The following is a 16,121-nucleotide window of genomic DNA, read 5'->3' as shown; positions in this document are numbered from 1 at the left end:
TTCGTGGAGCTGCTGCTCTGGGTTCCAGGTATAAGGTGAGAGAAAGTCAAGAAAAAGAGATACATCCTCACGTTAATGGCGGGGCCGTTTTGAAGGGAGAGGAGACGGTTTTGCGGTTTTGGACTGCTGATGCGACAGTGTTGCATTGCCCGTTAGCTCAGTGGGCTATAGCGTCGTGCTAGTAACGCGTAGGTCATGGGTTCCATCCCTCCACGGGCCATTCCATTTTCTCCCCTAATAGGAAATGCTGTCTCCTGCGAGACTCTGCCAGGCAGATTCTAAATGATGTGCACATCCAGCTAGAAGTCTGAACGTTTCGCTAATGGGTTGCCAACGGCCAGCTCACTTTCGATTAATGAAGTTAAGCAGACGTTTGCGTGGTTAGTGAGTGGATGGGTGATCGTCCGGGAACTGTGCGTGCTATTGGACCCTTTCATTTCAACCCCCCCCCCCTCCTCCTCTTGTGCTACAGTGTTGACGTGCTATGATGCCTCCCTAAGCAATTTAAATTACGTTAACGAACATATGATCCAAAATTTAACTAGGCTGTTTGCAAAAAGAGCGCAAGGAAAGTGCAAGAACGACTTTGGCAATAACAGAACCGTACGAATCAACAGATAATTTCTCAAATGTGTAGATAACACTGTGGCGAAGCAGTGAGATTTCCGAAATTTGTAAATGAAAGTTTAGCTTTTCGTATTGAAAAGGAAAAGTACTCTTGATTACCTTATTTCTCGCAGCCGATTGTCGTACTTCTCCTGTCATATCGGCCCCACCGCCGAGCGGCAGCGAGCGGCAGTCGAGCAAAGTCGGGCCAAGTCGACACACGATGAAGTGAAATCAATCCACTTAGCTGGAACGAGGCAGGAGACGAGGAGATACTACCTGTGCCGCGACACGTGGCAATTTCGAGGATCGAATGGTCTTGAACACATACTATTGCGCTACGCAAAAATGACAAATCCTCCTGCGGTCGCCAGGAATCGAACCCGGATTAACTGCTTGGGAAGAAACCATGCTGACCGTTACACCACCACCGCATTGCGCTGCATTCTTCCTGTGTCGCGGTGCGTTGCCGCCCCTGCTGCCACCAGAGGCTCAAGCGACCCTGCTGCAGGCCCTCTGCCCTCCAGCACATCGGAACGCGGTGCCACGTGCTTCCAGGGCGATGCACTGTAACTAGACGCAGCATTGACTTCCGCCGAGAAATCGACCATTTCATGCACGGCATGGTGGGAAAACAATTCTGAAATTAGAACTTCTTAGTGAGGCTGCGGTGGCGAGTATTCCTGTATGCCTCGGTGGCGCAGTGGGCTGCGCGTGTCATTATCTTAAGGGCGTACGTTCTATCCTCAACTCAGCCATCTCATTTTCTCTCCACGACGGTGAAAGGCACAGCATAGCTTTTGCGAGGTAAGGCCGTATTTGCCGTTTATTACCACCTAGGCTACTTTGCGTCAACGTGTGTTTGTTTCCATCCGCCGAGAAATCGACCATTTCATGCACGGCATGGTGGGAAAACAATTCTGAAATTAGAACTTCTTAGTGAGGCTGCGGTGGCGAGTATTCCTGTATGCCTCGGTGGCGCAGTGGGCTGCGCGTGTCATTATCTTAAGGGCGTACGTTCTATCCTCAACTCAGCCATCTCATTTTCTCTCCACGACGGTGAAAGGCACAGCATAGCTTTTGCGAGGTAAGGCCGTATTTGCCGTTTATTACCACCTAGGCTACTTTGCGTCAACGTGTGTTTGTTTCCAGTTATTACTAATTACAGTTTTGCTAGTTGCACTCGAGACTGAAAGCGATGTTTGCCTAGTATGACTTGCGTGCTTTGGGAGTGAGTAAGCGGGATCGTGGTGGCGGACAGAGTTCAGCGTTGGCGCCAGATTCGGCCCTAAAGTTGCGTGGAGGAGAAGTATTTCTGGACGCATACACACGTAGTGGATCGTTGAGGTATGTCCGGTATGGTTTAGTGGCTAGGATACCTGGCTTTCACCCAGGAGGCCCGGGTTCGATTCCCGGTACCTGAACGTGAATTTTCGGGGCTGAGATGAGAAAACTTCTCACGGCCGTTTTTCGTCTTCGTGGAGCTGCTGCTCTGGGTTCCAGGTATAAGGTGAGAGAAAGTCAAGAAAAAGAGATACATCCTCACGTTAATGGCGGGGCCGTTTTGAAGGGAGAGGAGACGGTTTTGCGGTTTTGGACTGCTGATGCGACAGTGTTGCATTGCCCGTTAGCTCAGTGGGCTATAGCGTCGTGCTAGTAACGCGTAGGTCATGGGTTCCATCCCTCCACGGGCCATTCCATTTTCTCCCCTAATAGGAAATGCTGTCTCCTGCGAGACTCTGCCAGGCAGATTCTAAATGATGTGCACATCCAGCTAGAAGTCTGAACGTTTCGCTAAGGGGTTGCCAACGGCCAGCTCACTTTCGATTAATGAAGTTAAGCAGACGTTTGCGTGGTTAGTGAGTGGATGGGTGATCGTCCGGGAACTGTGCGTGCTATTGGACCCTTTCATTTCAACCCCCCCCCCCCTCCTCCTCTTGTGCTACAGTGTTGACGTGCTATGATGCCTCCCTAAGCAATTTAAATTACGTTAACGAACATATGATCCAAAATTTAACTAGGCTGTTTGCAAAAAGAGCGCAAGGAAAGTGCAAGAACGACTTTGGCAATAACAGAACCGTACGAATCAACAGATAATTTCTCAAATGTGTAGATAACACTGTGGCGAAGCAGTGAGATTTCCGAAATTTGTAAATGAAAGTTTAGCTTTTCGTATTGAAAAGGAAAAGTACTCTTGATTACCTTATTTCTCGCAGCCGATTGTCGTACTTCTCCTGTCATATCGGCCCCACCGCCGAGCGGCAGCGAGCGGCAGTCGAGCAAAGTCGGGCCAAGTCGACACACGATGAAGTGAAATCAATCCACTTAGCTGGAACGAGGCAGGAGACGAGGAGATACTACCTGTGCCGCGACACGTGGCAATTTCGAGGATCGAATGGTCTTGAACACATACTATTGCGCTACGCAAAAATGACAAATCCTCCTGCGGTCGCCAGGAATCGAACCCGGATTAACTGCTTGGGAAGAAACCATGCTGACCGTTACACCACCACCGCATTGCGCTGCATTCTTCCTGTGTCGCGGTGCGTTGCCGCCCCTGCTGCCACCAGAGGCTCAAGCGACCCTGCTGCAGGCCCTCTGCCCTCCAGCACATCGGAACGCGGTGCCACGTGCTTCCAGGGCGATGCACTGTAACTAGACGCAGCATTGACTTCCGCCGAGAAATCGACCATTTCATGCACGGCATGGTGGGAAAACAATTCTGAAATTAGAACTTCTTAGTGAGGCTGCGGTGGCGAGTATTCCTGTATGCCTCGGTGGCGCAGTGGGCTGCGCGTGTCATTATCTTAAGGGCGTACGTTCTATCCTCAACTCAGCCATCTCATTTTCTCTCCACGACGGTGAAAGGCACAGCATAGCTTTTGCGAGGTAAGGCCGTATTTGCCGTTTATTACCACCTAGGCTACTTTGCGTCAACGTGTGTTTGTTTCCATCCGCCGAGAAATCGACCATTTCATGCACGGCATGGTGGGAAAACAATTCTGAAATTAGAACTTCTTAGTGAGGCTGCGGTGGCGAGTATTCCTGTATGCCTCGGTGGCGCAGTGGGCTGCGCGTGTCATTATCTTAAGGGCGTACGTTCTATCCTCAACTCAGCCATCTCATTTTCTCTCCACGACGGTGAAAGGCACAGCATAGCTTTTGCGAGGTAAGGCCGTATTTGCCGTTTATTACCACCTAGGCTACTTTGCGTCAACGTGTGTTTGTTTCCAGTTATTACTAATTACAGTTTTGCTAGTTGCACTCGAGACTGAAAGCGATGTTTGCCTAGTATGACTTGCGTGCTTTGGGAGTGAGTAAGCGGGATCGTGGTGGCGGACAGAGTTCAGCGTTGGCGCCAGATTCGGCCCTAAAGTTGCGTGGAGGAGAAGTATTTCTGGACGCATACACACGTAGTGGATCGTTGAGGTATGTCCGGTATGGTTTAGTGGCTAGGATACCTGGCTTTCACCCAGGAGGCCCGGGTTCGATTCCCGGTACCTGAACGTGAATTTTCGGGGCTGAGATGAGAAAACTTCTCACGGCCGTTTTTCGTCTTCGTGGAGCTGCTGCTCTGGGTTCCAGGTATAAGGTGAGAGAAAGTCAAGAAAAAGAGATACATCCTCACGTTAATGGCGGGGCCGTTTTGAAGGGAGAGGAGACGGTTTTGCGGTTTTGGACTGCTGATGCGACAGTGTTGCATTGCCCGTTAGCTCAGTGGGCTATAGCGTCGTGCTAGTAACGCGTAGGTCATGGGTTCCATCCCTCCACGGGCCATTCCATTTTCTCCCCTAATAGGAAATGCTGTCTCCTGCGAGACTCTGCCAGGCAGATTCTAAATGATGTGCACATCCAGCTAGAAGTCTGAACGTTTCGCTAAGGGGTTGCCAACGGCCAGCTCACTTTCGATTAATGAAGTTAAGCAGACGTTTGCGTGGTTAGTGAGTGGATGGGTGATCGTCCGGGAACTGTGCGTGCTATTGGACCCTTTCATTTCAACCCCCCCCCCCTCCTCCTCTTGTGCTACAGTGTTGACGTGCTATGATGCCTCCCTAAGCAATTTAAATTACGTTAACGAACATATGATCCAAAATTTAACTAGGCTGTTTGCAAAAAGAGCGCAAGGAAAGTGCAAGAACGACTTTGGCAATAACAGAACCGTACGAATCAACAGATAATTTCTCAAATGTGTAGATAACACTGTGGCGAAGCAGTGAGATTTCCGAAATTTGTAAATGAAAGTTTAGCTTTTCGTATTGAAAAGGAAAAGTACTCTTGATTACCTTATTTCTCGCAGCCGATTGTCGTACTTCTCCTGTCATATCGGCCCCACCGCCGAGCGGCAGCGAGCGGCAGTCGAGCAAAGTCGGGCCAAGTCGACACACGATGAAGTGAAATCAATCCACTTAGCTGGAACGAGGCAGGAGACGAGGAGATACTACCTGTGCCGCGACACGTGGCAATTTCGAGGATCGAATGGTCTTGAACACATACTATTGCGCTACGCAAAAATGACAAATCCTCCTGCGGTCGCCAGGAATCGAACCCGGATTAACTGCTTGGGAAGAAACCATGCTGACCGTTACACCACCACCGCATTGCGCTGCATTCTTCCTGTGTCGCGGTGCGTTGCCGCCCCTGCTGCCACCAGAGGCTCAAGCGACCCTGCTGCAGGCCCTCTGCCCTCCAGCACATCGGAACGCGGTGCCACGTGCTTCCAGGGCGATGCACTGTAACTAGACGCAGCATTGACTTCCGCCGAGAAATCGACCATTTCATGCACGGCATGGTGGGAAAACAATTCTGAAATTAGAACTTCTTAGTGAGGCTGCGGTGGCGAGTATTCCTGTATGCCTCGGTGGCGCAGTGGGCTGCGCGTGTCATTATCTTAAGGGCGTACGTTCTATCCTCAACTCAGCCATCTCATTTTCTCTCCACGACGGTGAAAGGCACAGCATAGCTTTTGCGAGGTAAGGCCGTATTTGCCGTTTATTACCACCTAGGCTACTTTGCGTCAACGTGTGTTTGTTTCCATCCGCCGAGAAATCGACCATTTCATGCACGGCATGGTGGGAAAACAATTCTGAAATTAGAACTTCTTAGTGAGGCTGCGGTGGCGAGTATTCCTGTATGCCTCGGTGGCGCAGTGGGCTGCGCGTGTCATTATCTTAAGGGCGTACGTTCTATCCTCAACTCAGCCATCTCATTTTCTCTCCACGACGGTGAAAGGCACAGCATAGCTTTTGCGAGGTAAGGCCGTATTTGCCGTTTATTACCACCTAGGCTACTTTGCGTCAACGTGTGTTTGTTTCCAGTTATTACTAATTACAGTTTTGCTAGTTGCACTCGAGACTGAAAGCGATGTTTGCCTAGTATGACTTGCGTGCTTTGGGAGTGAGTAAGCGGGATCGTGGTGGCGGACAGAGTTCAGCGTTGGCGCCAGATTCGGCCCTAAAGTTGCGTGGAGGAGAAGTATTTCTGGACGCATACACACGTAGTGGATCGTTGAGGTATGTCCGGTATGGTTTAGTGGCTAGGATACCTGGCTTTCACCCAGGAGGCCCGGGTTCGATTCCCGGTACCTGAACGTGAATTTTCGGGGCTGAGATGAGAAAACTTCTCACGGCCGTTTTTCGTCTTCGTGGAGCTGCTGCTCTGGGTTCCAGGTATAAGGTGAGAGAAAGTCAAGAAAAAGAGATACATCCTCACGTTAATGGCGGGGCCGTTTTGAAGGGAGAGGAGACGGTTTTGCGGTTTTGGACTGCTGATGCGACAGTGTTGCATTGCCCGTTAGCTCAGTGGGCTATAGCGTCGTGCTAGTAACGCGTAGGTCATGGGTTCCATCCCTCCACGGGCCATTCCATTTTCTCCCCTAATAGGAAATGCTGTCTCCTGCGAGACTCTGCCAGGCAGATTCTAAATGATGTGCACATCCAGCTAGAAGTCTGAACGTTTCGCTAAGGGGTTGCCAACGGCCAGCTCACTTTCGATTAATGAAGTTAAGCAGACGTTTGCGTGGTTAGTGAGTGGATGGGTGATCGTCCGGGAACTGTGCGTGCTATTGGACCCTTTCATTTCAACCCCCCCCCCCTCCTCCTCTTGTGCTACAGTGTTGACGTGCTATGATGCCTCCCTAAGCAATTTAAATTACGTTAACGAACATATGATCCAAAATTTAACTAGGCTGTTTGCAAAAAGAGCGCAAGGAAAGTGCAAGAACGACTTTGGCAATAACAGAACCGTACGAATCAACAGATAATTTCTCAAATGTGTAGATAACACTGTGGCGAAGCAGTGAGATTTCCGAAATTTGTAAATGAAAGTTTAGCTTTTCGTATTGAAAAGGAAAAGTACTCTTGATTACCTTATTTCTCGCAGCCGATTGTCGTACTTCTCCTGTCATATCGGCCCCACCGCCGAGCGGCAGCGAGCGGCAGTCGAGCAAAGTCGGGCCAAGTCGACACACGATGAAGTGAAATCAATCCACTTAGCTGGAACGAGGCAGGAGACGAGGAGATACTACCTGTGCCGCGACACGTGGCAATTTCGAGGATCGAATGGTCTTGAACACATACTATTGCGCTACGCAAAAATGACAAATCCTCCTGCGGTCGCCAGGAATCGAACCCGGATTAACTGCTTGGGAAGAAACCATGCTGACCGTTACACCACCACCGCATTGCGCTGCATTCTTCCTGTGTCGCGGTGCGTTGCCGCCCCTGCTGCCACCAGAGGCTCAAGCGACCCTGCTGCAGGCCCTCTGCCCTCCAGCACATCGGAACGCGGTGCCACGTGCTTCCAGGGCGATGCACTGTAACTAGACGCAGCATTGACTTCCGCCGAGAAATCGACCATTTCATGCACGGCATGGTGGGAAAACAATTCTGAAATTAGAACTTCTTAGTGAGGCTGCGGTGGCGAGTATTCCTGTATGCCTCGGTGGCGCAGTGGGCTGCGCGTGTCATTATCTTAAGGGCGTACGTTCTATCCTCAACTCAGCCATCTCATTTTCTCTCCACGACGGTGAAAGGCACAGCATAGCTTTTGCGAGGTAAGGCCGTATTTGCCGTTTATTACCACCTAGGCTACTTTGCGTCAACGTGTGTTTGTTTCCATCCGCCGAGAAATCGACCATTTCATGCACGGCATGGTGGGAAAACAATTCTGAAATTAGAACTTCTTAGTGAGGCTGCGGTGGCGAGTATTCCTGTATGCCTCGGTGGCGCAGTGGGCTGCGCGTGTCATTATCTTAAGGGCGTACGTTCTATCCTCAACTCAGCCATCTCATTTTCTCTCCACGACGGTGAAAGGCACAGCATAGCTTTTGCGAGGTAAGGCCGTATTTGCCGTTTATTACCACCTAGGCTACTTTGCGTCAACGTGTGTTTGTTTCCAGTTATTACTAATTACAGTTTTGCTAGTTGCACTCGAGACTGAAAGCGATGTTTGCCTAGTATGACTTGCGTGCTTTGGGAGTGAGTAAGCGGGATCGTGGTGGCGGACAGAGTTCAGCGTTGGCGCCAGATTCGGCCCTAAAGTTGCGTGGAGGAGAAGTATTTCTGGACGCATACACACGTAGTGGATCGTTGAGGTATGTCCGGTATGGTTTAGTGGCTAGGATACCTGGCTTTCACCCAGGAGGCCCGGGTTCGATTCCCGGTACCTGAACGTGAATTTTCGGGGCTGAGATGAGAAAACTTCTCACGGCCGTTTTTCGTCTTCGTGGAGCTGCTGCTCTGGGTTCCAGGTATAAGGTGAGAGAAAGTCAAGAAAAAGAGATACATCCTCACGTTAATGGCGGGGCCGTTTTGAAGGGAGAGGAGACGGTTTTGCGGTTTTGGACTGCTGATGCGACAGTGTTGCATTGCCCGTTAGCTCAGTGGGCTATAGCGTCGTGCTAGTAACGCGTAGGTCATGGGTTCCATCCCTCCACGGGCCATTCCATTTTCTCCCCTAATAGGAAATGCTGTCTCCTGCGAGACTCTGCCAGGCAGATTCTAAATGATGTGCACATCCAGCTAGAAGTCTGAACGTTTCGCTAAGGGGTTGCCAACGGCCAGCTCACTTTCGATTAATGAAGTTAAGCAGACGTTTGCGTGGTTAGTGAGTGGATGGGTGATCGTCCGGGAACTGTGCGTGCTATTGGACCCTTTCATTTCAACCCCCCCCCCTCCTCCTCTTGTGCTACAGTGTTGACGTGCTATGATGCCTCCCTAAGCAATTTAAATTACGTTAACGAACATATGATCCAAAATTTAACTAGGCTGTTTGCAAAAAGAGCGCAAGGAAAGTGCAAGAACGACTTTGGCAATAACAGAACCGTACGAATCAACAGATAATTTCTCAAATGTGTAGATAACACTGTGGCGAAGCAGTGAGATTTCCGAAATTTGTAAATGAAAGTTTAGCTTTTCGTATTGAAAAGGAAAAGTACTCTTGATTACCTTATTTCTCGCAGCCGATTGTCGTACTTCTCCTGTCATATCGGCCCCACCGCCGAGCGGCAGCGAGCGGCAGTCGAGCAAAGTCGGGCCAAGTCGACACACGATGAAGTGAAATCAATCCACTTAGCTGGAACGAGGCAGGAGACGAGGAGATACTACCTGTGCCGCGACACGTGGCAATTTCGAGGATCGAATGGTCTTGAACACATACTATTGCGCTACGCAAAAATGACAAATCCTCCTGCGGTCGCCAGGAATCGAACCCGGATTAACTGCTTGGGAAGAAACCATGCTGACCGTTACACCACCACCGCATTGCGCTGCATTCTTCCTGTGTCGCGGTGCGTTGCCGCCCCTGCTGCCACCAGAGGCTCAAGCGACCCTGCTGCAGGCCCTCTGCCCTCCAGCACATCGGAACGCGGTGCCACGTGCTTCCAGGGCGATGCACTGTAACTAGACGCAGCATTGACTTCCGCCGAGAAATCGACCATTTCATGCACGGCATGGTGGGAAAACAATTCTGAAATTAGAACTTCTTAGTGAGGCTGCGGTGGCGAGTATTCCTGTATGCCTCGGTGGCGCAGTGGGCTGCGCGTGTCATTATCTTAAGGGCGTACGTTCTATCCTCAACTCAGCCATCTCATTTTCTCTCCACGACGGTGAAAGGCACAGCATAGCTTTTGCGAGGTAAGGCCGTATTTGCCGTTTATTACCACCTAGGCTACTTTGCGTCAACGTGTGTTTGTTTCCATCCGCCGAGAAATCGACCATTTCATGCACGGCATGGTGGGAAAACAATTCTGAAATTAGAACTTCTTAGTGAGGCTGCGGTGGCGAGTATTCCTGTATGCCTCGGTGGCGCAGTGGGCTGCGCGTGTCATTATCTTAAGGGCGTACGTTCTATCCTCAACTCAGCCATCTCATTTTCTCTCCACGACGGTGAAAGGCACAGCATAGCTTTTGCGAGGTAAGGCCGTATTTGCCGTTTATTACCACCTAGGCTACTTTGCGTCAACGTGTGTTTGTTTCCAGTTATTACTAATTACAGTTTTGCTAGTTGCACTCGAGACTGAAAGCGATGTTTGCCTAGTATGACTTGCGTGCTTTGGGAGTGAGTAAGCGGGATCGTGGTGGCGGACAGAGTTCAGCGTTGGCGCCAGATTCGGCCCTAAAGTTGCGTGGAGGAGAAGTATTTCTGGACGCATACACACGTAGTGGATCGTTGAGGTATGTCCGGTATGGTTTAGTGGCTAGGATACCTGGCTTTCACCCAGGAGGCCCGGGTTCGATTCCCGGTACCTGAACGTGAATTTTCGGGGCTGAGATGAGAAAACTTCTCACGGCCGTTTTTCGTCTTCGTGGAGCTGCTGCTCTGGGTTCCAGGTATAAGGTGAGAGAAAGTCAAGAAAAAGAGATACATCCTCACGTTAATGGCGGGGCCGTTTTGAAGGGAGAGGAGACGGTTTTGCGGTTTTGGACTGCTGATGCGACAGTGTTGCATTGCCCGTTAGCTCAGTGGGCTATAGCGTCGTGCTAGTAACGCGTAGGTCATGGGTTCCATCCCTCCACGGGCCATTCCATTTTCTCCCCTAATAGGAAATGCTGTCTCCTGCGAGACTCTGCCAGGCAGATTCTAAATGATGTGCACATCCAGCTAGAAGTCTGAACGTTTCGCTAAGGGGTTGCCAACGGCCAGCTCACTTTCGATTAATGAAGTTAAGCAGACGTTTGCGTGGTTAGTGAGTGGATGGGTGATCGTCCGGGAACTGTGCGTGCTATTGGACCCTTTCATTTCAACCCCCCCCCCCTCCTCCTCTTGTGCTACAGTGTTGACGTGCTATGATGCCTCCCTAAGCAATTTAAATTACGTTAACGAACATATGATCCAAAATTTAACTAGGCTGTTTGCAAAAAGAGCGCAAGGAAAGTGCAAGAACGACTTTGGCAATAACAGAACCGTACGAATCAACAGATAATTTCTCAAATGTGTAGATAAGACTGTGGCGAAGCAGTGAGATTTCCGAAATTTGTAAATGAAAGTTTAGCTTTTCGTATTGAAAAGGAAAAGTACTCTTGATTACCTTATTTCTCGCAGCCGATTGTCGTACTTCTCCTGTCATATCGGCCCCACCGCCGAGCGGCAGCGAGCGGCAGTCGAGCAAAGTCGGGCCAAGTCGACACACGATGAAGTGAAATCAATCCACTTAGCTGGAACGAGGCAGGAGACGAGGAGATACTACCTGTGCCGCGACACGTGGCAATTTCGAGGATCGAATGGTCTTGAACACATACTATTGCGCTACGCAAAAATGACAAATCCTCCTGCGGTCGCCAGGAATCGAACCCGGATTAACTGCTTGGGAAGAAACCATGCTGACCGTTACACCACCACCGCATTGCGCTGCATTCTTCCTGTGTCGCGGTGCGTTGCCGCCCCTGCTGCCACCAGAGGCTCAAGCGACCCTGCTGCAGGCCCTCTGCCCTCCAGCACATCGGAACGCGGTGCCACGTGCTTCCAGGGCGATGCACTGTAACTAGACGCAGCATTGACTTCCGCCGAGAAATCGACCATTTCATGCACGGCATGGTGGGAAAACAATTCTGAAATTAGAACTTCTTAGTGAGGCTGCGGTGGCGAGTATTCCTGTATGCCTCGGTGGCGCAGTGGGCTGCGCGTGTCATTATCTTAAGGGCGTACGTTCTATCCTCAACTCAGCCATCTCATTTTCTCTCCACGACGGTGAAAGGCACAGCATAGCTTTTGCGAGGTAAGGCCGTATTTGCCGTTTATTACCACCTAGGCTACTTTGCGTCAACGTGTGTTTGTTTCCATCCGCCGAGAAATCGACCATTTCATGCACGGCATGGTGGGAAAACAATTCTGAAATTAGAACTTCTTAGTGAGGCTGCGGTGGCGAGTATTCCTGTATGCCTCGGTGGCGCAGTGGGCTGCGCGTGTCATTATCTTAAGGGCGTACGTTCTATCCTCAACTCAGCCATCTCATTTTCTCTCCACGACGGTGAAAGGCACAGCATAGCTTTTGCGAGGTAAGGCCGTATTTGCCGTTTATTACCACCTAGGCTACTTTGCGTCAACGTGTGTTTGTTTCCAGTTATTACTAATTACAGTTTTGCTAGTTGCACTCGAGACTGAAAGCGATGTTTGCCTAGTATGACTTGCGTGCTTTGGGAGTGAGTAAGCGGGATCGTGGTGGCGGACAGAGTTCAGCGTTGGCGCCAGATTCGGCCCTAAAGTTGCGTGGAGGAGAAGTATTTCTGGACGCATACACACGTAGTGGATCGTTGAGGTATGTCCGGTATGGTTTAGTGGCTAGGATACCTGGCTTTCACCCAGGAGGCCCGGGTTCGATTCCCGGTACCTGAACGTGAATTTTCGGGGCTGAGATGAGAAAACTTCTCACGGCCGTTTTTCGTCTTCGTGGAGCTGCTGCTCTGGGTTCCAGGTATAAGGTGAGAGAAAGTCAAGAAAAAGAGATACATCCTCACGTTAATGGCGGGGCCGTTTTGAAGGGAGAGGAGACGGTTTTGCGGTTTTGGACTGCTGATGCGACAGTGTTGCATTGCCCGTTAGCTCAGTGGGCTATAGCGTCGTGCTAGTAACGCGTAGGTCATGGGTTCCATCCCTCCACGGGCCATTCCATTTTCTCCCCTAATAGGAAATGCTGTCTCCTGCGAGACTCTGCCAGGCAGATTCTAAATGATGTGCACATCCAGCTAGAAGTCTGAACGTTTCGCTAAGGGGTTGCCAACGGCCAGCTCACTTTCGATTAATGAAGTTAAGCAGACGTTTGCGTGGTTAGTGAGTGGATGGGTGATCGTCCGGGAACTGTGCGTGCTATTGGACCCTTTCATTTCAACCCCCCCCCCCCCTCCTCCTCTTGTGCTACAGTGTTGACGTGCTATGATGCCTCCCTAAGCAATTTAAATTACGTTAACGAACATATGATCCAAAATTTAACTAGGCTGTTTGCAAAAAGAGCGCAAGGAAAGTGCAAGAACGACTTTGGCAATAACAGAACCGTACGAATCAACAGATAATTTCTCAAATGTGTAGATAAGACTGTGGCGAAGCAGTGAGATTTCCGAAATTTGTAAATGAAAGTTTAGCTTTTCGTATTGAAAAGGAAAAGTACTCTTGATTACCTTATTTCTCGCAGCCGATTGTCGTACTTCTCCTGTCATATCGGCCCCACCGCCGAGCGGCAGCGAGCGGCAGTCGAGCAAAGTCGGGCCAAGTCGACACACGATGAAGTGAAATCAATCCACTTAGCTGGAACGAGGCAGGAGACGAGGAGATACTACCTGTGCCGCGACACGTGGCAATTTCGAGGATCGAATGGTCTTGAACACATACTATTGCGCTACGCAAAAATGACAAATCCTCCTGCGGTCGCCAGGAATCGAACCCGGATTAACTGCTTGGGAAGAAACCATGCTGACCGTTACACCACCACCGCATTGCGCTGCATTCTTCCTGTGTCGCGGTGCGTTGCCGCCCCTGCTGCCACCAGAGGCTCAAGCGACCCTGCTGCAGGCCCTCTGCCCTCCAGCACATCGGAACGCGGTGCCACGTGCTTCCAGGGCGATGCACTGTAACTAGACGCAGCATTGACTTCCGCCGAGAAATCGACCATTTCATGCACGGCATGGTGGGAAAACAATTCTGAAATTAGAACTTCTTAGTGAGGCTGCGGTGGCGAGTATTCCTGTATGCCTCGGTGGCGCAGTGGGCTGCGCGTGTCATTATCTTAAGGGCGTACGTTCTATCCTCAACTCAGCCATCTCATTTTCTCTCCACGACGGTGAAAGGCACAGCATAGCTTTTGCGAGGTAAGGCCGTATTTGCCGTTTATTACCACCTAGGCTACTTTGCGTCAACGTGTGTTTGTTTCCATCCGCCGAGAAATCGACCATTTCATGCACGGCATGGTGGGAAAACAATTCTGAAATTAGAACTTCTTAGTGAGGCTGCGGTGGCGAGTATTCCTGTATGCCTCGGTGGCGCAGTGGGCTGCGCGTGTCATTATCTTAAGGGCGTACGTTCTATCCTCAACTCAGCCATCTCATTTTCTCTCCACGACGGTGAAAGGCACAGCATAGCTTTTGCGAGGTAAGGCCGTATTTGCCGTTTATTACCACCTAGGCTACTTTGCGTCAACGTGTGTTTGTTTCCAGTTATTACTAATTACAGTTTTGCTAGTTGCACTCGAGACTGAAAGCGATGTTTGCCTAGTATGACTTGCGTGCTTTGGGAGTGAGTAAGCGGGATCGTGGTGGCGGACAGAGTTCAGCGTTGGCGCCAGATTCGGCCCTAAAGTTGCGTGGAGGAGAAGTATTTCTGGACGCATACACACGTAGTGGATCGTTGAGGTATGTCCGGTATGGTTTAGTGGCTAGGATACCTGGCTTTCACCCAGGAGGCCCGGGTTCGATTCCCGGTACCTGAACGTGAATTTTCGGGGCTGAGATGAGAAAACTTCTCACGGCCGTTTTTCGTCTTCGTGGAGCTGCTGCTCTGGGTTCCAGGTATAAGGTGAGAGAAAGTCAAGAAAAAGAGATACATCCTCACGTTAATGGCGGGGCCGTTTTGAAGGGAGAGGAGACGGTTTTGCGGTTTTGGACTGCTGATGCGACAGTGTTGCATTGCCCGTTAGCTCAGTGGGCTATAGCGTCGTGCTAGTAACGCGTAGGTCATGGGTTCCATCCCTCCACGGGCCATTCCATTTTCTCCCCTAATAGGAAATGCTGTCTCCTGCGAGACTCTGCCAGGCAGATTCTAAATGATGTGCACATCCAGCTAGAAGTCTGAACGTTTCGCTAAGGGGTTGCCAACGGCCAGCTCACTTTCGATTAATGAAGTTAAGCAGACGTTTGCGTGGTTAGTGAGTGGATGGGTGATCGTCCGGGAACTGTGCGTGCTATTGGACCCTTTCATTTCAACCCCCCCCCCCCTCCTCCTCTTGTGCTACAGTGTTGACGTGCTATGATGCCTCCCTAAGCAATTTAAATTACGTTAACGAACATATGATCCAAAATTTAACTAGGCTGTTTGCAAAAAGAGCGCAAGGAAAGTGCAAGAACGACTTTGGCAATAACAGAACCGTACGAATCAACAGATAATTTCTCAAATGTGTAGATAAGACTGTGGCGAAGCAGTGAGATTTCCGAAATTTGTAAATGAAAGTTTAGCTTTTCGTATTGAAAAGGAAAAGTACTCTTGATTACCTTATTTCTCGCAGCCGATTGTCGTACTTCTCCTGTCATATCGGCCCCACCGCCGAGCGGCAGCGAGCGGCAGTCGAGCAAAGTCGGGCCAAGTCGACACACGATGAAGTGAAATCAATCCACTTAGCTGGAACGAGGCAGGAGACGAGGAGATACTACCTGTGCCGCGACACGTGGCAATTTCGAGGATCGAATGGTCTTGAACACATACTATTGCGCTACGCAAAAATGACAAATCCTCCTGCGGTCGCCAGGAATCGAACCCGGATTAACTGCTTGGGAAGAAACCATGCTGACCGTTACACCACCACCGCATTGCGCTGCATTCTTCCTGTGTCGCGGTGCGTTGCCGCCCCTGCTGCCACCAGAGGCTCAAGCGACCCTGCTGCAGGCCCTCTGCCCTCCAGCACATCGGAACGCGGTGCCACATGCTTCCAGGGCGATGCACTGTAACTAGACGCAGCATTGACTTCCGCCGAGAAATCGACCATTTCATGCACGGCATGGTGGGAAAACAATTCTGAAATTAGAACTTCTTAGTGAGGCTGCGGTGGCGAGTATTCCTGTATGCCTCGGTGGCGCAGTGGGCTGCGCGTGTCATTATCTTAAGGGCGTACGTTCTATCCTCAACTCAGCCATCTCATTTTCTCTCCACGACGGTGAAAGGCACAGCATAGCTTTTGCGAGGTAAGGCCGTATTTGCCGTTTATTACCACCTAGGCTACTTTGCGTCAACGTGTGTTTGTTTCCATCCGCCGAGAAATCGACCATTTCATGCACGGCATGGTGGGAAAACAATTCTGAAATTAGAACTTCTTAGTGAGG

At 50.4% G+C, this 16,121-nt stretch overlaps 7 non-coding genes across 7 annotated transcripts; all 7 read left to right on the top strand.

The window, feature by feature from the left end:
* Window positions 1–1,958: 1,958 nt before the first annotated feature.
* Trnae-uuc lies at window positions 1,959–2,030 on the top strand. The gene has a single exon. It is a non-coding gene; the product is annotated as a tRNA-Glu (tRNA).
* Window positions 2,031–4,040: 2,010 nt separating this feature from the next.
* Trnae-uuc lies at window positions 4,041–4,112 on the top strand. Its single transcript has one exon. It is a non-coding gene; the product is annotated as a tRNA-Glu (tRNA).
* Window positions 4,113–6,121: 2,009 nt separating this feature from the next.
* Trnae-uuc lies at window positions 6,122–6,193 on the top strand. Its single transcript has one exon. It is a non-coding gene; the product is annotated as a tRNA-Glu (tRNA).
* Window positions 6,194–8,202: 2,009 nt separating this feature from the next.
* On the top strand, window positions 8,203–8,274 carry Trnae-uuc. Its single transcript has one exon. It is a non-coding gene; the product is annotated as a tRNA-Glu (tRNA).
* A 2,008-nt stretch (window positions 8,275–10,282) lies between these two features.
* Window positions 10,283–10,354, top strand: Trnae-uuc. The gene has a single exon. It is a non-coding gene; the product is annotated as a tRNA-Glu (tRNA).
* Window positions 10,355–12,363: 2,009 nt separating this feature from the next.
* Trnae-uuc lies at window positions 12,364–12,435 on the top strand. Its single transcript has one exon. It is a non-coding gene; the product is annotated as a tRNA-Glu (tRNA).
* Window positions 12,436–14,446: 2,011 nt separating this feature from the next.
* On the top strand, window positions 14,447–14,518 carry Trnae-uuc. Its single transcript has one exon. It is a non-coding gene; the product is annotated as a tRNA-Glu (tRNA).
* Window positions 14,519–16,121: the final 1,603 nt, after the last annotated feature.

This window comes from Schistocerca piceifrons, unplaced genomic scaffold, assembly GCF_021461385.2.
Source record: "Schistocerca piceifrons isolate TAMUIC-IGC-003096 unplaced genomic scaffold, iqSchPice1.1 HiC_scaffold_1222, whole genome shotgun sequence".
NCBI lineage: Eukaryota > Metazoa > Arthropoda > Insecta > Orthoptera > Acrididae > Schistocerca > Schistocerca piceifrons.
This window is presented reverse-complemented; position numbering and strand designations above follow the sequence as displayed.